This window comes from Castor canadensis, chromosome 5 (assembly GCF_047511655.1).
Source record: "Castor canadensis chromosome 5, mCasCan1.hap1v2, whole genome shotgun sequence".
NCBI classification, from domain to species: Eukaryota; Metazoa; Chordata; class Mammalia; order Rodentia; family Castoridae; genus Castor; species Castor canadensis.
The window spans coordinates 177,894,388-177,915,910 of record NC_133390.1 but is presented as its reverse complement, the minus strand read 5'-3'; the positions used below and the strand labels follow the sequence as shown (position 1 = coordinate 177,915,910).

The following is a 21,523-nucleotide window of genomic DNA, read 5'->3' as shown; positions in this document are numbered from 1 at the left end:
GGGATGTGTTGGGGTTCACCACATTTTGCTTCCATTTTTAAAGGTATTTTCTCTGACATATTTAGATGGTTTTTAAAGCGGAATGAGATAATATCCATTATCTCAGGGATCCAACAGAAAGGTTGGAAATGAGGGTTGGAAGTGAGAGGCCCAAAGCCAGATTGACAGGTCTGGATATAAATGATTTTCCAGCTGACCACTGACTTTGACTTGCAGGTAGTGATGACAGTGATGGTAATGGTGACATTAGTGCTGATGGTGGTCGTGATGGTGAAGATCATGGTGATGCTGTTGATGAGGTGAAGATGATTGGCAGTGGTAAAGGTGGAAAGACCAAAAGAATGAAGGGAAATATTACACGGAGTTCAACCAGGCAGAAAGAGACGAAGATAAAGTTGGAAAGGCAGTCAAGTTGGATTTTGTCTATATGAAGTTTTAATTTTTTCTTTTTGTGACAGTACTGGGGATTGAACTCAGGGCCTTATGCTTGCTAAGCAAATACTCTGCTACTTGAATGGTATCCTCAGTGCCTTTTAGTGGATTCTTTTTCTTTTTTTAATTGCTGTCATGGAAGGAGGGAAAAAACCAGTGCTAGGGAGGGACACCCCAAATTGAGTTTCCAACTAAAGTTGATGGGAATAGAAGTCATCTCTGAGCTGTAAGGGACTGGGGAGGCCAAGTCTTAGCCCTTCATTTTTATAAGTAAGGTAACTGGGGCTCAGAGAAGGAGGTGGGACCTGCAAGTTTGTGGCCAAACCAGCTCTTAGGCTGAATCTGTGTCTCCAAAACTTTCACTGCACCAAGTGGAGAATCTTCATGTGGAGGTGGAAGGTGAGCCAAGGGCTCAGATGTCAACCCTCTTGATATCAGATCTATTTTTTGTCAGCAACCAAATGGACAGTTCACAGCTTCACATTCTTTTCTTGATCACTTTAGAACTGACATTCCACCGGCTCCTTATTAAAGAAAGAGCAAAGCAAGAGCTGGCTAGAAGTGGCTTGGAAGCTAGAAATAGAACTATACCATGCCCTGAATAATCAAGCCTGGCAAAGCCCACATGGCAACCGGGAAGGACTTGGCCAAGGTTAAAGCTAATATAATTTGGTGACACTCTTTTTCTGCTGGTTATTCAAAGTCCAAGTAGCTCCAAAAACACCAATTATTATTTAAAATGGCCCCCAAAACATGGGAGTTAAGGTACAAGAAAGGCACCATCAGTTTTTCTCTGACTCTTTTTCAAGATGTCAGCTCTGTGAAACCTATGGCTACCAGCAGTTTTCCCAGCCATGATCTCTTAACTTTACTGTTGATTTGTACATCTGACTATCTGAATGACATGTATTATCTAATTAATAATTCTAAAGTACTAAACAGAACTAAGCTAAAGCCTGCTTTGTACGAGTACCGTGCCGGGAACCTCAGTGTGTAGAAGAGAGCTTGGAGCTGTTTTTCTGCTCTGCTTGTGGGGTTGGGGCTGTGAGGCCCATGACCTTGGCTTTATCACTCCTCAGCCTGTCAAGAAGAAGAGTTGAATTTCAGTGGCATATATTTCAGAGACTTGTCACAAAGGGAGAGGGAGGGAAACCTAACTGAAAAATGCTGGGGAAGAGTGGCCAGTGAGTGTGTTTCAGGTGCTGTATGCAGATTCTTTTAGTTCCTCAGACTAAAAGCTTGTGTGGAAATATGCTGGCTGCTTTTAGGCATAACCACTGGAGGCGTTTTAATACCACTGATTATAGACATATACCCATCCTCACGGGATAATGTGCAACCCAAATGGAGACTTCTTCTAGTCTGTGATGTAGACAGGTTGAATTGTGACTGGCACAAGAGCTTAGAAAAATCCTTGTTCCCCTCAGCCACCCACCCTGCAGGCATAGTTGAGTTAGTCATGGTGTGTAACTAGGTTACCATATAATTTTTAACCTTAAGCTTAACGCTATAGTGAAATGTGAAAGTAACACAGTTATAAAATTAATTTTATAATTGATAATTTTAATTTAATTTTAAATTATTTTATAAATAATTAATATTATGTTATTATTTTAGCACATTTACAAGAGAAGCAACTTCCTTCTCCCACTACTTTTTTTTGGTGGGGGCTGGCCTTCAACTGAAGTCCTCCTTATCTCTGCCTTAAGACTGGAGCTGCTACATCTGCCTCCCCAGCCACCACCACTACTTTTAAATCAGACTTCAGTGTGATAAGAGAAAGTTCTCCCATGGAGAGCGCCGAAAAGTTGGGTGAACTCTGCATGAGAAGTAGCATTTGCTCAGCTGTGTTTTTCCTGAAGTTCTGTCTAAAGTTCAGGAACACAAAGTGGGCGAAGCACTTTTTCCAAGGCTCCCTGGCTACTTAGGGAGACCCTGTCTCAAAACCCCAAACGATTGCCAATATCCCTTGACTTCTGTTAAGTATTTTACAATATGCATAAAGCTTCCCCATCCCCTTAAGACCCACGCTCATCGGCTCCCCAGGGAGGACGTTACAAGAGGGGCTTTTGTGTGATGGCAAATATTTCCCACCATCAGGGAAAAGCTCGATTTTGATCCCAGGATCCAATAAGGCGCCCCTCTGCTGAGGAGGGGAGGAGGGATTCTGATTCCAACCAGCTGAATCCTGTCGAGTTTCAGCAGGACTGAATTACTTGAGGCATATTTTCTTCCATGACATTTGCCTTCTAATAATAAGCCGGCATGTAGTTGTCTTGATCTGCCTTTACCAGGCATTTGCTGCCACTTCTCATGTTTATGTTCTAGATGCAGCGGAGACTGCCTTATCAGTGGAGTGCTTAACCTATGCCCTTGGCCTCAGTGGAGCTGTGTCCCAAACAACAGTGAGCCTGAGCCAGGCTCTGTCCTTCCTGCTTCCTCTGAAGCTCTTCTATAGCCAGTTCTGCAGAACTGACCCCCAAGGCCTTTACTCAGCTTTTCTAGGGACTTGGGTAGAGGGAGGTGGGTCTTTTCTCCCTTTCTGCTCTCTGTGCTTGATAGGGTGTCTGAGAAGAACCTACACCTAAAACTATGGGTCCACACATGACATTTGGTCACTTGTGGAGAAGGCCACTACGGGAAAAGTTTCCCACAGTGTTCTTTCTGAGTCGGGCCCATGGTCATATTTTTAAATGCTAAGTTTTATTTTATTTTTTCAGCTCTGGGGATTGAACCCAGGGCCTCATGCAATCTGGGTAAGTGCTATACTGCTGAGCCACACATCACCAGCCTTTCATTATGTAAAGGCCTGTGTTGAGACTGTCTCCAACGTTCCAGGGCACAGGCAGTTGAAACCAACCCAGGGCATCTTGGTAGTGGCAACACCATGCCATGGCACAGGCTCCCAGGAGAGTGGGTAGTGGGGCTTTGTTCACCTTTCTTCTTTTTGTACTCTCTTAAATATTTTTTCAGTATTGTTGTCATATGTATATTTTTGAACTTCCTATGGGAATTTAAAGGTAGAGATAGAGGCCAACAAGCCCAGGTCACAGTTGTGGTGACTGTGTGGCACCCATTTTCTCCTCTGGAGTGCTTAAAAGTGGATCACAGAAGGTACACTGTGTGCCTGGCAGTTTTGGACAATAGAGTGAGATTTTCCATTCTGGGTTCGTGGTATAACACTTAGCCATTTCACTCTTTCTGGGTTCTTGAAAGATAGGTTGAAACCACCCTCTTTGCCCTCAAAGACAGCATGTTGGGAGAATTAAAGCACCTCTCCTCTTCTCTTCCCCATAGTGTGTGTCGTCCCACTGGTGTGCCCTCAGCTGTAGCTTTGTGCTGGGCACAGTGCTAGGCGCTGCCTGAAGAGAGGGAGCTGGTGGCATTGGACCTCTTGGAAAACTGAGGCTGATGACGTCATTAAGAGGAGAGGACCCTCGATCCTGTAAGCACCAGGAGTTTCCAAAAGCTACAATTTGGAGCCCTTTTCAAGGCCCCCAAATTGATCACTGGCAAATGCCCCCAATGCCAAGGCCAAGTGGACACAGTTTCAGTAGTTGGAGCCCAGGCAAATTTCAGCTGTGCCCCTTCTGAAAGAATGCATGGTGGGAACATTCAGAACCCAAATCAGCGTGATGGCAGTTGTCACCGTCCATGTGGAAAGATTTTGCCCCGGTCAGCTGCTGGGCCTCTTTGTACTATATTAATAGCAAGGCCATGGGGCCTGCTGGGGTCGGAAGCCAGGGAGGAGGGACAGCTGTGGCGGACATCACACCATGCTCCAGGCATGTGCTCCTGTGTCACGGGCACACAGGTGGCCTGCACCTTGCCCTGCCGCTCAAAAGCCCCCAAGCCCCTGCATGACTTCTCCTTGTAGGGGCAGGGATGGTCACATACTGACAGCTATGTGACGAAGGAGCCAAATTGGGACCGACGTGATGGGAGAGGGTTCAGATGGCCTGTGCTCTGGGTCAGTGTGCTGGGGGCTGGAAGCATAGGCATGTGAGGCCAAATGAAGTGGTGGTATTCCAACAGCTGGGGGTGTTGGGCTCTGTGTGCCAAGGCCAGGCAGATACTTTTAAATGTCATAGGTCAAATGGAAGCTTATTTGGCAGCAGGGTGGAGGGGCAGGGGGATTTGGAGGACACCAAGTTGCTCTGCCTAGATGTGGTCAGGAGAGCTGGGTAGGATTAGTGCCTGGGAAGAAGCCCAGCCTGTGAAGTACCCGTGAAGAGGTAGCAGGAAGGATCCTATGAGTAAATAGTAGGCGCCAGAGGTGGCGGCCAGGCAAGAGGGCAGGTGAGAGATGTGAGCAGGTGCTGGGTCCAGGGGCAGATGGAACTGTGTGGAAGTGACAAGGACAGGACTGAGTAGAGAGGTCAGAGCTGAGCCCCAGCTCAGAGCAATGGTGTGAGAAGAAAGCCTGTGGGTTGGGACCCTGTTCTGGCATCAAACAAAAAAGAACACCAAGCTCAGCGCTCCACTTTCCACTCCCAGGCCTCAAGACAACATGTCTGCCAAGGCAGTTTCTTTGGTTTGGTCAAGGGGCTAGGTGAGAATTAAGTAAGATGAACAAAGCCCTGGTTCTCAGAAAGAAGTCCCTAAACGGTAGCTGCTGTAGTTAATATGAAATTAACTCTTGGCTCAGTCCACCAGAGACAGTGTTTTAACCACATAGGTTTTACGTCTGAATGAAAATAAATTATTTACCAATGTTTAGATATTAGGAGATTTTACCAAAAATTTAGGATATTTGACTTATGTCACAGTGGAGCCTCTGGTTTTCTGGGGCCTGCTATCTGCCTGTCCACAGATAGCTGTGGGCAAGGGGCGACTGCCCCCTGTTGACCAGAGACAAATCCACCACCATGTCTGCTACCACCCAGCCCTGTCATTCATCTCAGAGCAGGACCTGGCCTCTGTAGGCATTTGCATTTGCTCTTCCTGCAATGAAGTGTAGCTATTATTATCCTAGGAGGAACGAGGGCCATCAGAATTAGGCAGGGACCCAGCAACTGAGTTTCTGACTGGGCCCTCCTTGACTTTGTTGTGACATTGGTCTAGGAGACCTGGGCTCAATCAGTATCTAGTGGCTGGGCCTGGGGAGAGGAAGGCCAAGGGAGAGGGCAATGAACTTTGACAGCGGCCTGGGCCAGGCCTGTGAAACCAGCATAACTGCCCTGTTTCCTTTTGGCGGGCCCCTTCGTAACCTGAACAGAGCACAACAGGGTTAGGCAGTTACCATGACAACGTAACATCTGTGAGTCTCTGGGCCTCCCTTAGCCACAGCTGGGTGGGGACTGACTTAGAAAGCTCGGAGGAGGTCAAAGTGGTTCTGGAACCTGGGCCTTGCAAACTCAGCACAAAGGAAGGAGAGAGGAAAAGTGGAGGAGGGGAGTTTCTCTTGGGGCCTTGGGTAGGTGTCAGGCAGGACCCTCCCCCAACCCCAAGCTAATCCCTGTTCTATTTCCATTGCATTTCCTCCTTTTCCTTGGCAGTTCAGAGCACTCCCTCACTTGTCCAGGTCTCTGGGAAGAAGCCATTGTAGTTGTAGGAGAGCTGGGCCTTAACGGCTTCATCTGTGTGAAGGTTTAGGAGACTCCTAGCTCTTCAAGTCCAAGTCTCCTGCAGGCCTCAGGAGACAAACCAGGGTCAGCTGCTTACTGCTACATACTCCATCTTTTTTGGCACAGAGAAGCCCTTCCTGTTACTGACTTGTTTATGGTACTTGCTGTGTGCTAGGCCTCAGAGAGGAATTCTTCTGTTCACTTAATCTTCTCTGTAACTTATAAGGAAACTTAACTAGAAGAGAGGTCCAATAACTTGCCTAAGGCCTCACAGCTGGAAAGTGGTAGACCTTGTATTTGAACTAAGGAAATCAGCTGGGCTCCAGAATGTACTTTCTAAGCCAATTCCTTTCAAGGTTGATTGGAAGTTGAGGGGCCTTAGAAAAGGGGCCCAAGGTGATGCTTAGGCCAAAGCCTGGAGCTTACTAGGTGGCTAGGCAAAAGGGTGCAGCTGGTGAACAGGCCCTGGGGTAGGAGAGAGCTGGCAGGGAATTGTAGGGAAGCAGGAAGCCAGCCTGGCTATAGGAAGGGAGCCAGGGAGGGGTTGGGAAGGAGAGGCAGCTTGGGTCTAAGTCTAGGCACAGTGAGGAGCACTGAGGACTCTTAAGTAAACTGCCTTGGTGGCCAGGCTGTGCAAAAGAGCAGCAGGAAGACCAGTTGGTCCAGGAGACACCTTGTGGGGCCTGTTTGTGGCCATGATGCATACAAGAGGCAAGCAGCACTGGCTCATGGTATGTGAGGAGAAGCTTGAGGGTAGCTTAGATTTGATGGGGGTCTGAGCTACTCTGAGTATTTAGAAGTTCAACTTTGGAGAGGCTTTTCATCTGAGGCCTCTTCCTTGACAGTGTAGAGAAAGGACCCTGGTACTTGTGGAATCTTCTTCAGCTCTTGGAGGGCTCAGCCGAAAGTCAGAGCTGGTTCTTTGCAGACTGATGAACAAATATGGCCTTAGCCTAGGTAGTGGGAAGCCCACCGAGCACCCACTGAGCAGGAGCAGGCTGGAGTGGGTGCTGTGGGATGTTCTGGAGAGACAGACTAGGGCGGAATACTTACATGGACAGTGGGATGTGCTTCTAATAGCTCTCTCCGGGTGGGCTTCTGAAGTCATTGACTTGTCCTCTTGACAGCTTGGCAAGTGGGCAGGACCTCATGCATTTTTATTTTTACTGTTTGATAGGTAAGGAAATTTGGGCCTTGTAGGTGGCCAATGCTGGGATTACATCTCCAATCCATGAGGAAAACGACAGTCTTCTGGATGTCACCAGGTCAGGTACAGTGGGGAGCTGATGCTCATAGTGGGGACACTGGAAAGGGATCTGGAGCCATGATCGTACTGTGGGTGATGGATATTCTAGGGACTCCAGTAGGGCACAAAGTGCCTCAGCCCCTCACCACGAGGTGGTACAGCTGCAGTGACAATGCCAACAAGCACTGAAGTGCTCCTTCTCCAGAGAACTACCTGGGGTGGGATTCATAGGGCCCATTTGGATACCTCTTAGATGTGACACCCAGTCCCAGCTGTTCCATTTTGCTCTGAGGTCACAGTTAAGTCATGTCACCTGTGTGGGCCTGGAGTGGTTGTCCATAATAAGGGTTGGGATCAGAGATAGATGGGTGTCCACCAGCTCTGTCATTTCATGTAAACTCAGTGGCCTTTCTTCTCTTGTTCTCTATGCCTTGAGTCTGCTTCACAGGATCAACAGGAGCACCATAGTTCTATCCCCTTTCTCTGGCCAGTCAGAGGATTTCAGAAAAGGCTTCTCTAAGCTGGATTTCTTGTGCTCTGTGCTTATCTAGCTGAGGGAAGTGGACTCAAGACAGATAATTTGTCTAAGATCATGCATGAAGGCCTTGGAGACGGGTATGTCAAACCCATTTTTTAATAACCTGCTTTCCCTCATCAGAAAAGGGGCCATATTTTCAAAACTATGACTGCCTGTCTTACATCAACAGACGATTAGCCTTAAGATTGCCATAAACATACATTTTATTGATGGCTGTTTTGGCCTCTAGAAGAAAGACATTAAGTTGAAGAGCTTTCTAAGTGTGACCTTGGGAGGTTGTGTGTGTCTGGTTTTGTTTAACTTGTTAACCCTTCCCTCATTTTTCTCTCTTTTTATCCCAAGCCTATCTTCTTCTAAGTACCTTTGGAGCCTTTGGCAGCTGTACCACCTTTGAAGCCCTGGTGTTTTTCTGTGTGGCAGTGAGCTTCATGAATGCCCCTCCTTGATTTAAAATCTGTACTGCTTCAGCCTCTTCTGGTTCAAAACACATCCTTTGCCCTCTGAAGGAGAGGTTTGCCAAGCATTACAGTTGGTAGAATAAGATTCCTTGGAGATAAGTACTGCTCTTCACCCTCCACAGAACCCACTGCCCCTAGGACCTCTGAGACATCACACACGCCACCTCCAGACATCAGTCAGAGTAGAGGTAGGTCTCACTGTAAGAAAGGCCCAGTGAGGGGCTCATCCTAGCCCCTCCTCAGCTGGCTTTGGAGTCTCCACTGGGCTTCTTAGAGATGACCCCACCACCTAGGGCCATGTGGAATGAGAGGACTTACTGTTCCAGGTTACTACCACACCATATCAGGTGGTAGGTGGGAAACTGCAGCCCACCTGCTGACAAATGAGCAGGCAGTATCTACAGAATGATGCTTTGTACTGCTGCATAATAGATGAGCCCCCTGGATGCAGTAGCCACAGGCTTGTCCATCTGCTTTGTTTATCCAGAGCCAGTGGGCTGCTTAGATCTGTGGCTCTTCTGACCCTGAGGAGAACCCTCCCCACCTTTCCCAGCAGCACTTGGGGAGCTCTCCTCAGAACTTCTAGCCCTACCTGAGTTCACTATTTCCTGGCTGCCTCCTGAACACCTCAGGGAGTGTGCCAGCCAGTCCCTTCAGCCTGCACTCTCCAAGCTGCACAGCAGCTCTGTGGTCTAACTACAGAGATCTGTCAGCAGCTGAGGACATGGGACAGGACTGTCCTTCATCAGAGCCAAATCTACCCTCCCAAGGGTTTTCGTGACCAAGAGGAACTTGCCCATTGCTCTGTTTAGGAGTGGGCCAACAGCTCCCTTTGTTCAGAACCACGCAGAGGCTGTCCATGGTTGCGGCCCTTGAATTAGGAAATTGTTTCTAGACTCTTCTCCCAGCCTTAGTGCATATCCCACTCCCCTGACCAAGGTAGAACTTTCAAAGCAAACAAAGTGTGGAGACTGTCTGCACACTTTGACACTGCGAGAGGCAGCAGCCTACTGTGATGAGGTTCTTATAGTATCTGAACCTGCTTCCCAGTGCACAGTAGCACCTTGGAATAGGGAAGGGAGCAGGGAGGCATGGATGTGTGCATTTGAGTAGGTCTGCAAGGAAAGTGCACCAAAGGCCAAGGTCCTTGGTTGATTCGTGCAAGACTTATGCCCAAGGCCATGATATCAAAGCACACAATACATCTTGGAACTGAGAGGGTAGCAGGCCCCAAGGAGGCAGGTATGGTTGTGCATACTTCAGTAGGAGGCTCTGCAGGTGATCACAGGAGACTTTGTGCAGAGAAAGACTGTTAGTGTCTGTCTAGGGCCTTCCACAAGCCACAGAGATGGGACAGGATGGGGAGTGTCCAGGATGGGATCTCAAGGCACAGCCTCAGGTGAAAGATGACAGGAAAGGGCCCTTTGGGAGGGCCCCCCCTCAATCCTGTTGTGCTTAAGTCAGAGGGTTGGGTGGAGGCTCTCCCGAAGGGCTCTGAGGAGCTCCGCACTGCAGGCCTGTGTTGCTCTATCTATATAAGAGAAGGGCTATTGTCCTGTGCCTGGTCCTCTATGGCAGCCTCCACTCACCCTATCTGTCCCCATGCTGTGCCCAGGGGCCTGTCAATGGGAACTGGCCACAGCCCTCCTACTCTAGCTTATCAGTGACTCCTTGCCCTGGACTCACACTGCCCTCCTGAGGGCCTTCCCATCCTCCCTGTCACGCCTCAGAGAAGCTCTGACCATTCACTCTCCACTTCGCTTCATAGCACCAGGTCTTTCACGGGGCCATTTATTGATTGTGCACCTCTGCTAGACAGAGCTTCAGGGGGCAAGGCCATAGCTGCTTCGTGAATTGTTATCTTGTCCGGCTTCTTCCCTGGTATAGCACACAGTGTGTACCTAATAAATTTGTGTAGAAGGAGTGGTGTACGTTTTTCTCTTTCATTTGTTCTGCACACAGCACCCAGCTCTATGCTTGCTGAGTCCACAGAGCAAGTGTGTGGTCCGTGCTTTTCGTTGGACTTCCTCAATTTGCTCCTGTCATAGTCTCTGCTAGGGGTCCTGCTGGAAGTTGTACAGCCCCCACCTCTACCCACACCACAACAGCCCCTGTGGTTTCTCTCATGACAACTGGCTCTTTTCCTTCATAGCACTTAACTCTTAGTTTGGCACTATGTCCTATTTTCTTAGTGTCTGTCCCCCGACTCACTAGACCAGACTGAACTCAAAAAGGACAGGAGCATCTTTCTTATCCATTTAGAACAGAATAAGCCTCAGGTAATGGATGGAGGGATGGATACAAGGATGAACAGAGAGCAAAAAGACTTAGTCATGAACAAGGCAAGTGAAGTGTCTCAGAAACAGTGGTTCCTGCATTTTGGGCTCAAACGAAGCCAAGTGGGATGCTAGGATGCCAGAAGGATGAGGAGTATCTCAGCTGTCCTAGAGCAGGCCAGGGCAAGACTACCCACCCTTAGAGCAAATGAATTCTCTAAAACAGAATCCATTTGTTTCCTTTGACTCAGGGTGGGCTTCCAGGACAGGAAGGCAGAGCCCTGCTGACTTGTTTGTGATCTCCCATCCAGGCTCCAGATCTTTATTGTCCTCCAGTCTCCCACTTTTGCTGACCCAGGCTTCCTGCAGACTCAGCCTCCCTTCCTCAGGAATGCTGCCTGTCCCTCGTGTTTCTGTCTCAGAAATACACACTCCACTGCCCTTCCCCGTTTGTGTGTGAGCAGACATGGAGCAACAGTCAAGTGCCCAGCCATGTGTAGGCTGGGAGACATCAGCCACAAAGAGGCACGGCTCCCTTTTGAGTAGGGAAAGGAACATTGGTATTAAGAAGTAAGTCAGTGATCTCACGTGTTAGGAGACACATTTCTGTGGGAAGGTGAAGCTGGATAGGAGGGCAATTGCTATCTGAATGTGACTCTCCAAGGTTCCTTCCCACTGGCCACTGTGTGCCCCAGGCCTCTCCACCTGGGTGGGGCTCACATGGGGCTGGGTCAGGATAGGGGTCCATTCTGGACCCTGTAGGACGTTAAGCAGTCCCTCTGGCCTATACTAACTGGATACCAGTACTACCACACCACTGCCCAGTTGTGACAACCAGAAATGTCTCTAGATACTGCTCTATGTCTTCTGGGTAACAAATCACCCCGGGCTACTGGTATACATTAGCTATACCAATTTTACCTTGACTTGCTTAACTATTAATTCAAAGGAAAAAAAGAAAAATACATCACCACACAGCCTGTTGCCCTCCTTAAACTAGATCTAAACTGTACTGCCCCAAGGCAGCTAAAATGTAAACAAGCCTTGTGACCTTCCAAGGATCGTGTTGGTATGAGGATGTTTAGCTTAATACATAGACTGATGGATGGATGGATGGATGGATGAAGAAATAATTCTTACTTGGTGTGCATATACACATCTCTTAGCTGTACTTTTTCTCAATGGGTAGGCACACGGGTCTCCTCACTCTGCCCAGGGTGTCTGAGAGGCCTCAAGGCAATGACAGCATCCAGGTTTGGGTTTCTAGCACCATTTTCCAGTGAAAGGAACCAGGCTTCTAGTGGAAATAACTGGCTCTTGTTGGGCAGGAATACATGATGAACCTAGAACATCATGGGGTTCCAGATAGTAAGTTAATCTCAAGAAAGCAGACATGGGAGCATTCAAAGGGGCACAGGAGCCAACTGAAAGAGCTCCATGAGGCCAAGACTGGGGCAGTTTGGCTAACAAAGTTGTCCTGGATTGCAACCCAATATATAAAGCATTTGAATCTACAGAGATACAAGTAATGGAATGGGTAAATAGGTAGAAGAAGTAAGTCTTCTGCACAGAATAATTCCAGATAATTCAGGTAAATAAAATGAAACATAGCTGCCTACCCCTGAAGTCTGAGTGATGCTGAGTGACTGATTTCCAAAGAGTGTAGTAAGGAGACTTGTGGAGGGCTGCACCTAGGCCAGGCAAGGAATCCTATGCATATAGCAGGCACCACGAGTGTGGACAATGCAATGAGAAAGGACTTTACCAAGCCTCTCCCCGCATTCCACCCATGGGCTAAATATCAGACAGCTTAAATGGAGGGACATTCTACAAAACTGACTAGACCTCAAAATGGTGAAGGCCATAGAAAACAAGCCCAAGAAGATCCTTGGGTGCCAAGATGGCCAAGGTCCTCTGGGTTCTGCCTGGGGTCCAGGCCGGGAAAAAGCACAGAGTGAAAACAGTGAAGTCCACCTGACGCATGGAGATTGGGTGATACTGCTTCAGCATTGGTTCAGTAGTTGTGTCCAGTCTGTGGCAGTTATAAGAGGAGATACGGAGGCAGGGTATGCAGAAGCCCTGGGCTATGGTTGCAATTTTTCTGTAAATCTGTACATTTTTAACTAAAGCTTATTTAAAATGTGTATTCAGCTGGGCTTGGTGGCCATGTCTGTAACTCAGCTACTTGGGAGGCAGAGGTAGGAGGATAGGTCTGAGGGTGTTCCTGTCAAAAACACAAGATTCTATCTGAGAAACTAAACAAACTAAAGCAAAAAGGGCTGGGGCACAAATGGTAGAGCACTTGCCTAGCAAGCACAAAGCCCCAGTACCCGTGCGCAAGCACGCGCGCGTGTCTGTGTGTGTGTGTGTGTGTGTGTGTGTGTGTACATAGATATTCCAGCACACACCTCCTGGATGAGATAGGTGCTGTAGAGAGCAATAAATTGGATCTTTAAACTGTAGCCTGCCCCCACACCAATAGACCTGATGCCTGAGCCCCCATAAGTGAAATGGGGAGAAGGGAGCAGGAGGCCAGGTAGGAAGTGACTGGGTCCTCTGTGGGCCATTGCAAGTGTCAATCACAGATACAGGCCCCTCTGAACCCATGGTGGGGATATTCAGGGATGAAGTGAAGTATAGAAACAGCTACATGCCTAGTGTGTGCACAAGTAGTATTTTGTGGGTGTGCATACATACATGTGTCTACCTGCACGTAGAGTGATGTGCTTGTGCAATGAGCACACATATGTGGTGTGAACCCATATAGTACACAGGTGGTGTACATGGAAGAATGACCTCACCTGTAATGGAGCTGCAGAAAGCCCCTTTGAAGGCAGCTGTGTTGGCTCAGAGGAGAAAGGACAGGCCCTTACACGGGGGTGGGGGTTCAGGTTGCTGGACAAGATGTGAGATGGAAGAGTCTGGGCCTTTGGCTGCAACCCAAGATGTACAGTAGAAGTCAGAGTGTAACTACAGCCTGAGTTATGGGTGCCACAAGGATGTGGTGCAGCTGGAAGCTGCCATGCTACTGTGTGCACCATGGGACATTTAGGGGAAGGTCTCAGTTTCCTCTAAAAGGGAAAACACTAAAAGCAGAAGCCAGGTCGGCTGGGGGCGCCTGGCAGAGCCCTTCCTAGCACACGGCTTTGTGTGTGTCCAGCCTTCCTGGCCACTGGCAGCGTTTTCCACAAGTTGAAGAAAACCCAGAGCACAGTTGGCCGAAGGAGATCAGGAGAGGCCCTGTCTGCCCAAAAATGCCTCCCCCCACTCCCCCGAAATTCTTCATTTTCTCAAAAGGCAGAGTGTTCTTGTAATCTGAGGTGAATCTGGGATGGTACCAACCCTCTCAGAATGAAAATGTGCCCATGCACCAGGCGTTTGCACCCACCTGTGAGTGAGAGCCATCTGTGGCCTGTGCCTTCACACCTAGCAGGGACGTCTGGGCAGGCAGTCAGTGGGAGCAAGGGTCCAAGAGCCGGGGGTTGCTGCAGGAGATGGGCCTGATGCGGGGAGGGGCGGGAGTGAGGGCACGCCCTCCACAGCTTTTCTGAGGACCAGTTTCCTTCAGGGCAGAGTTTTGGGGATGCCAAAGAAAGGGAGGTCAAGAAGCCAGGGCCCCAGAACCATCACCACACCCCTGTGGAGAGTCACAATACATCTTTCCCACAGTCTGCAAGACATATACCAGCCACTGCCTGAATGCCCTGCTCTGGGCTCCTCGGATACTAGGGTGAGAGGGACATAGGCCTGTACCTGCAGAAGTTTCGTGCCCATGCCTGAGACTCTCTGGCTGAGCAAATAGCAGGCAATGCTTTCCAGAGGAAGTGGGCTGTGAGCAGAAAGGAAGATAGCCAGGTGACCAGGCTGAAGGGATGTGTGCCCATGACTGCATGTGGGAAGGCCTGGACCCTACAGAACTCCTCTCACCCCCCACATGGATGTTACCAGGGTTGAGGATGAACCCTTGAAGTGTTTCTGAGAGACCAGTGATACAACTCAGTTTGCATTCTGAAAAATTCTTTGTAGACTGCTGTTTGGAAGCAAAGTGAAAGCCAGGAGAAATGGCAAGTGGGTGATGAAGTCCTGGAGAGGGCCAGGGAGGAGGTGACAAAAGGAAGGGGAGTGATCAAGTCCAGGCGGCCCTGGCAACTGAGCACTGTGACTTCTGAGGGCTGTGAGAAGCACAGAAGAAATTGAGGGAAAATGCCACCTGGGATAGCTAGTAGGTGAGTCTTCCGGTCTCTGTTGTTAAAATGAGGGAGCTTGACAGGCCACTCACCATGTCCCCTCCTAGTCCTCACGAAGGTGATGTGGACAAGTATCCTTGAGCCACCCAGAAGTGCTTGGGCCCCTGCACCCTCCTAGTCCCCCAAACGCAGAGACCATGACCTGATTAGACACTTAGCCATCCTCACCACAGCCATGTCCACCGCCACTGAGTGCCGTTTCTACATGGGTGACTCGCCAGAGTGAATTATGCCTCACACAATTTCTCCATTATGGGTGGACAGTAATTCTTGGGAAAGGCTGGATACCCTTTGGTCACAGGGAAGTGCTGGGTCATCATTGCTTCTCCAGGGGCTGGCTGGCTGGCTGGCTGGCAGCAAAGGAGCTTCAGGGGAGGGGGTGGGGGCAGGGGGGAGAAATGACCCAAGCCTTGTATGCACATATGAATAATAAAATAATAATAATTAAAAAAAGGAGCTTCAGGGCCACAAGGCAGGCGGCTTCACAGATCTGTCTCCTGAATTCACTACGGGAGATGCTCTCCTTGGTCCCCAGAAGAGGAAGAAGTGAGGAAGTAGAGCTGGCAAGTGTTCACACACCACTTGATGAGGGAAGAGTGTGATGTCAAAGGTAAAAAACTCACTTTCAGAGATGGCAGGTCTCCCTTCCCGCCTTCCTTCCTTCACAGATGTATTGACCCTGCAGGGGTTGTGTGAGATAATGTCAATGAAAGAGCAAAATGAGACAGGGTTCCAGCCCTCAGGTGGTGATAGCCTAATAGGAAGACAAAGGTTGACCAGATAATCAGAGAAGCTGCGTCAAACCACTCAAGGGGTTGCATCTGGGGATGCCTGGCTCCCACCCAAGGACGAGGCGCGCAAGGAGCAGGGGCAGGAAGTGTGCACCAGTGTGGAACAGTGAGAGCAAAGAACAGGAGGGGGAGAACCTGGGGAGGCCAGGCCACCCGAGGGCAGAGGGAGGTGAGTGAGGAGCAGTGCGGAAGGAGCCAGGCCTGCAGAGCTTGTCGGCCCCTGGGGACAACAGTGAAAGGGGTCGAAGGGTCACTGACGTCTTACAAGGGAGTAGGACGCAATCATGTTATGGACAAGGAAGCAGAGGTCACAAAGAGTAAGGACTTGCTGAGGTCACCCTCCAGGTCTGCCCTGAGGACCAGTTGAAGGGAAGATTTCTTCCCATGAGGACCTGACACAAGATGGGCTTCCTTCCCAGGAGACCAGAGCTGACCTGGCTGCCCAAGGGGGCAAGGGAGTGTGTACAGACATGGTGTCAGGGTGGGAAGGGGAAAGTAAGAAAAAGGTTACCAGTGCTGTCCACCCCCTTTCTTTTCACTAGCACTGAAAACGCAGACTACTTTGTAAAAATCTGACAAACCCAGGGTTGTGACTTACACTACTTCCTCCACAATGGAAGAAACCAATTTGCTTAGACCTTATATACTTGTCTTTTTTAATATCTGAAGCTCAAAATAAACCAAGGTTTATGTGGAAAAAAAAAAAAACAAAAAAAACAAAACCTCAGGAGAAAAACCCCGAAACCTAACATATGATATCGAAGCAAACTCATGCTCATCTGTTTTCCAAAATAATTGAATTAAAATCAAGGCCTACAAACAGAGCCTCACAACTTTCTGTTCCCGACCTGCCCTGTGTGCTGCTTTGGTGACTGGAGTAAATCACTCAGTGGTGCCTCCTCCTGTGAAGGTGCCTTCCCCCCCCCCCGCCCCCCTCCCCCGACCCACTGCAGAAGCACAAAGCCAGCATCTTGGGGAACCACCAGGTGCAGGGTTTGGATGAGCCCAAGGGAACTCCCACACCTTGTCTCTGGGACATAGTTCAACAACCCCCGGAAGGAGCAGTCTCTTAGCATGGGCCCACTTTGAAAGCAGGGAAACTGAGGCTCAGGAAAGTCAAGTAAGTTACCAAAAACTCTTAGGGTGGACTTTGACCCCCAAACTCTGACATTAAAAACCAAAAGACGAGAAAGTCCTAATCTTGACTCTTTCCTGTCTCCAAACTGTTCATCCAGAACAGGCAGGACATGATTCTGTTCATCTCCGAGGTGCTTCACTAGGGTCCTTTTGCCCCCTGGGGGACATGTGACAATGCCTGGAGACATTTTTAGTTGTCGGTGACTAGGGGTGGGTATGCTCCTGGCAGAGGCCAGAGCTGCTGCTCAACATCCTACAGTGAACAGGACAGGTACAACAAAGAACTCTCCAGCCCCAAATGTCAATAGTGCCAGGGTTGAGAAATGCCACTTTAAGTAAAATGGTGTGAGTAAAAACTGTACATGTCCATACCAGAGAAAGAGCTAGAAAGATAAGCACCAACATGTCTACATCTGTTTATCTCTTGGTGAAAGAATCTGGGTGATTTTTCATTTTTCTTCCTGTGTTTTCCTGTAGTTTGAATTTTTAAAGAAACAGTGTGCAGGTATCATTTTTATAATCAGAAAAAAAGAGCTGTTTTCATTTTGTAAAAATAAAAAAAGGCTTCAGGAGGTATCGATTCTGCCCCAGCCCCCTCACCAACTAGCTGTCAGGAACCTCTGTGGAAAATACGTGAATCTGGAACGTGAGCAGAGCGATCCTTCTTGCGTTATATTATAGGAGTATAAAGTAATATTGTCCTGGAAAAGCTGTCTGAGCTCAGAGGAGAAAAATTGTTGAGAAGCCTGAGATATTGCTTCTCTCATCTATTTCCCCTCTGAAATGGAATGTGTGTGTTTGCAGCATAGAAATGGCAGCAGCTTGGGCTCAGGAGGGCCCCTGGATGCCAGAGACCTAGGCCAGAGGTGGGGAAGCAGGTAGGCCCAGCATGCCACCCCCTTAGGGTGCACACGATGGGTGCTGCCACCTCACAAAGATGGCTTTGAGTCCCAGCATAATTGTCATTTTGTCTCAACGCTTGGGCTAGAGCTCAGTTTATCCATCAGGACATTATTGATATATTGGGTGGGATGAATGGGAAGAAAGCATCCTGGACCTCCTCAGAAGAGGAGTAGCAGCATTTCCTGGTCTCTTTTCACTAGATGATAATGGCACCCCCACCAGCAAGTTGTGACAACCAAAAATGTCTCCAGATAAGGGCAAATGTCCAGTGGGGGCGCCCAAGGTCACAGCTGCTGCAGACCCCTCGGCTCCATCCTGCCTGGTGTTTCCATGGGAGGGCTCCATAGAGATGACACCGGCTCCTGCGTCAGGATCCTGGTTTACTGCATTTCTGAGTCACTGCCTGTGTTTTTCATCTTCAAAAATCTTCGTCTGTGTCTGCCTCCCCCTCCCCCACAGTGGTCTGGGAGCCCCTGGAATCTTCTTACCAAATTCCATCACCCATTCAAGACCGGGGGCTGGGGCTCCAGTTTTTCTACAAATAGTGGCCTGGCTGACAGGAACCACAGAAACAAGCCTGCGAACCAGAAAAATAAATCCCTCATTTCCTGGAATTGCATAAACCCACCAGCTAATTGTGAGAAGGCCCAGAGAGATGCCACACGGCCACTTTTCACGCCACTGCCTAAATCAGAATGAGAAGATGAACTTTAAATTGAGTAAGATAAAACCAGTTTGGGAAATTCAATATCTCACCTCCTTTCCTGTCTTTTTGAAAATCCATAATTCATAGAGAACCCAGTCAGGGGGTGTGCAACTCAAATTGAATTATCCTTTTTTTCTACAGACTGAGGCCGAGAGAGGCATTTTCTTGACATGGTGAAAATAAAAAGCAACTCTTCTGAGCTCATATCTTCTGGTCTTGACTTCCTTGCTGCAGCCCCTCCATCCCATAGGAACAGGAACATTACAGACTCGTGCTAAACAGCATTCTAAAGCATGTGCTAATTGCATTGCTAGGAATATTCTACTGTTTACAGAGGCGCCGGTGATGGGTAATGAATATCCACATTTATTCATTGCAGAGCAGTGGTCTGGAGACAAGGAAGGCACCCATCACCGAGGACTGGTTCAGTAAACCACGTTGGTCCCTTGCAACGTGGAGGTATCGATTCTGCCCCAGCCCCCTCACCAACTAGCTGTCAGGAACCTCTGTGGAAAATACGTGAATCTGGAACGTGAGCAGAGCGATCCTTCTTGCGTTATATTATAGGAGTATAGTGCGATGGAGTCACTGTGTAAAGAACCAGGAGGCTCACTGTATGGTGAGCAGACGATGTCATTATTGTTGATGCAAAGTGCAGAACAGTGTTCTCAGTGCACTACCCTCTGTGTTTATAATAAAGGAAGAAATATATATGTTTGCACTGGCTGTGTCCACTCCCCGTGTCCCTCGGCCTGCTGCCTCCCGGGAGGGGCAGTGAGAGAGGCTGTATTAACCTCCCTGTGTGCCCTTTCCTTTGTACATTTTGATTTTTTGAACCAGAAATAAATGCTCAGAAATCAAAGTATAAAATTTAATTTCTTAAAAAATAAAACAAAAATAACCAAAACCACTCTGTGCTGGTTTGTTATGAAAAATACATCCTGGGGGAGGGACGATAAGTTCCCTAGCCTGGGGGAGACCAGGCCCCTCTCTGATGCTCAGAACTCTTCAGTTTGCCGCTGTTTTCTAAGGATTCTTTGCTTTGCTTATATCCTGGGATGCTTTCCTGTCTTCCAAATAACACAGTGTCAACACCTTCTAGTTGTGGGTCAAAATTCATTCCAAAGCTTAACCCTCTGTTTCACAAAACAAAGGGAAGGTGGTTGGGTTCTCTGCGGAGAGTTACTATGCTAATAAGTGCGTTATGGATTATTACTATAAATTGGATATTTCCTATTTGCCGCAAGTGACACTCATTTTTCCATTCACTTCCAAAATTTCCTTTTCAAATCACGTATTTAATGAAAGAACAAAACAATATTTAGGAACTATTAGCTAGACCTGTAAAGATGCAAAAAGCCACAGAGCAGAACGCTGGTGGCTGTAGTTTGGGGTGGACATCTCTGGGCCTCAGCATCCCCTCTCCCCAGCAAATCTACTTGACTTTCAGTGTCCAGGCCCTTGGATTCCCTGAATCAGTATGATCGACAGGAGAGAAAAACATGCATTTTCAGTGAGTGTTCAATTACTCTGCTGAGCAGTAAACCAGGTGTGTGGGGAATAGTCACTCAAAGTGCACCATGCTCCTTGATGGCTCTGTCCACCTCAGAACAGCAGTGGTGACCTTCGCTTTCTGTTCCATTTTCAAGTGTGTTTTTGATTCTGTTTTAGAATGTATTGTCCATTTTCTGATGTCAATTATACCTTAAGTGCTGCAAATCCTAAACTGGGAAGGGAAGCTTTAATGAGCTCCAGGGTTTGCCTGGATCCACACTTGCCTTCAGTCCATTCTCAGAGATACCACGGACGGAAAGCATCACAGATCACAGGTGGGTGAGGGGATAAAGTCCACCCCTCCCCAGTTCTGTGGTTTAAGAACTGGTTAACAGATGAGAAGGCAGTGTTGCTTTATGGGATACTTCAATGCAAGTGATCTCCAAATCACACTGCAGACACACACAGAGGAGGGTTCCAGCAGAGCAGGCAGAAAGGTTTTCCTAATTAGGGCAAAGAGAACTCCAGCTGAGCAGGCTGAAGGTGATATTTGCAGAGTCATTGTCACACAGAAACTCCTCTCCTGGGCCCATTTGTCTCCAAAGTACCCAGAGTGTCCACTTACATGGAGCTGGCTACGGCGTGGTCTCTTGTTTTTTGATGGACATTTCTCCGCTTGTTAATTTTTCTCTTTAGAAAGCCTAATTAATCCTTCCAGCTTTCTTTTAAACTGTGGACCTGGAGCTGGGCAAGTCCAGCTCCTAGGGGGTGAGGAGGGACGGGCAGAGTTCCTGGCTGGTCTGTGGAGATGGTTCTGGAAGGTCAGGCATGGGTTATCCATCCATTTAAGGTTTTCAGGTAACCCTGACAGTGGTACTGGAGGCAGTGAGGGACAGAACAAGCTCCAGTAGACCTGAGTTCAAGGAGCCTCCTACAGCTACCCTATGTCGAACAGGACCCAAACAGTTTGACATGGTAGAATGCTTGGTGCCATTGCTCTAGGACCTAGAGCACACCTCACTCACAGGTAGACAGAGGCTCTGAGGAGCTAGGCCCCTCTCCCAGGGTCGCACAGATGGGAAGTACTGGGGCAGGATTAGTCCAATCCAGGCTGGACTCCAGAGGGTAGTAACACCCTGAAAGGTGTGATGAGGAAGAAGGGCTGAAACCACTCTGGACGTCTGACAGTGACACAGACTGTGACCCACAGGGGTGGGGGCAAGTGTGCTCAGAACCCACAGCATGACCTAGGGAGGAGTCTAGGCAATCCAAGGTGGGTCCTTCAGCACCTCATCAACTCCCCCCAAGGGAGAGAGCAGACATGTAGGAGAAGCTGGGGAGAATCCCATGGTGGTAAAGCTGGGGCTCTGCCATCCAGCAGTTCAGCTGTAGTCCAAACTTGCGTGGGAGGAGGCTTGTCTTCACCTCCAGACACTTCTCAGAGCCTGCCTCCTGGGTGTGGATGGGCACCTCCCAGGAAGATGTTGGATCATGCCACCTTCTCTGCCTCCTGGTGGCCTCTCAGCTCCTCACCCTGGGCCAGTGCTGACCCTGCCTCCAGTCTGTTCCTGCAGCGTTGGCTGGATGTGCTGTGTCCTCCATCCGATAGGAACAGCCTGCCCAGGAATCTCCACACACCTCCTGCCCTTTCTCCATCTCTCCTATATCTGTGCATAGTCTTTGTTTATTATCTCTTTCTTTACCCAAAGCGTATCAAGTTGAATCAAA

The 21,523-nt window shown here is 48.7% G+C and overlaps 1 long non-coding RNA gene across 3 annotated transcripts in view; it reads left to right on the top strand.

The window, feature by feature from the left end:
- LOC141423438 (uncharacterized) overlaps positions 1-14,156 on the top strand; it is a 32,680-nt gene extending 18,524 nt beyond the window's left edge. The window contains exons 4-7 of one of the 3 annotated variants that reach the window (XR_012448328.1): positions 3,730-3,877; positions 7,177-7,269; positions 7,694-7,860; positions 8,126-14,156. This is a non-coding gene — a long non-coding RNA (uncharacterized lncRNA). Of the gene's footprint in view, positions 1-3,729; positions 3,878-7,176; positions 7,861-8,125 lie in introns of all 3 variants that reach the window. The other 2 variants (XR_012448329.1, XR_012448327.1) reach the window with 2 other exon arrangements.
- Positions 14,157-21,523: the final 7,367 nt, after the last annotated feature.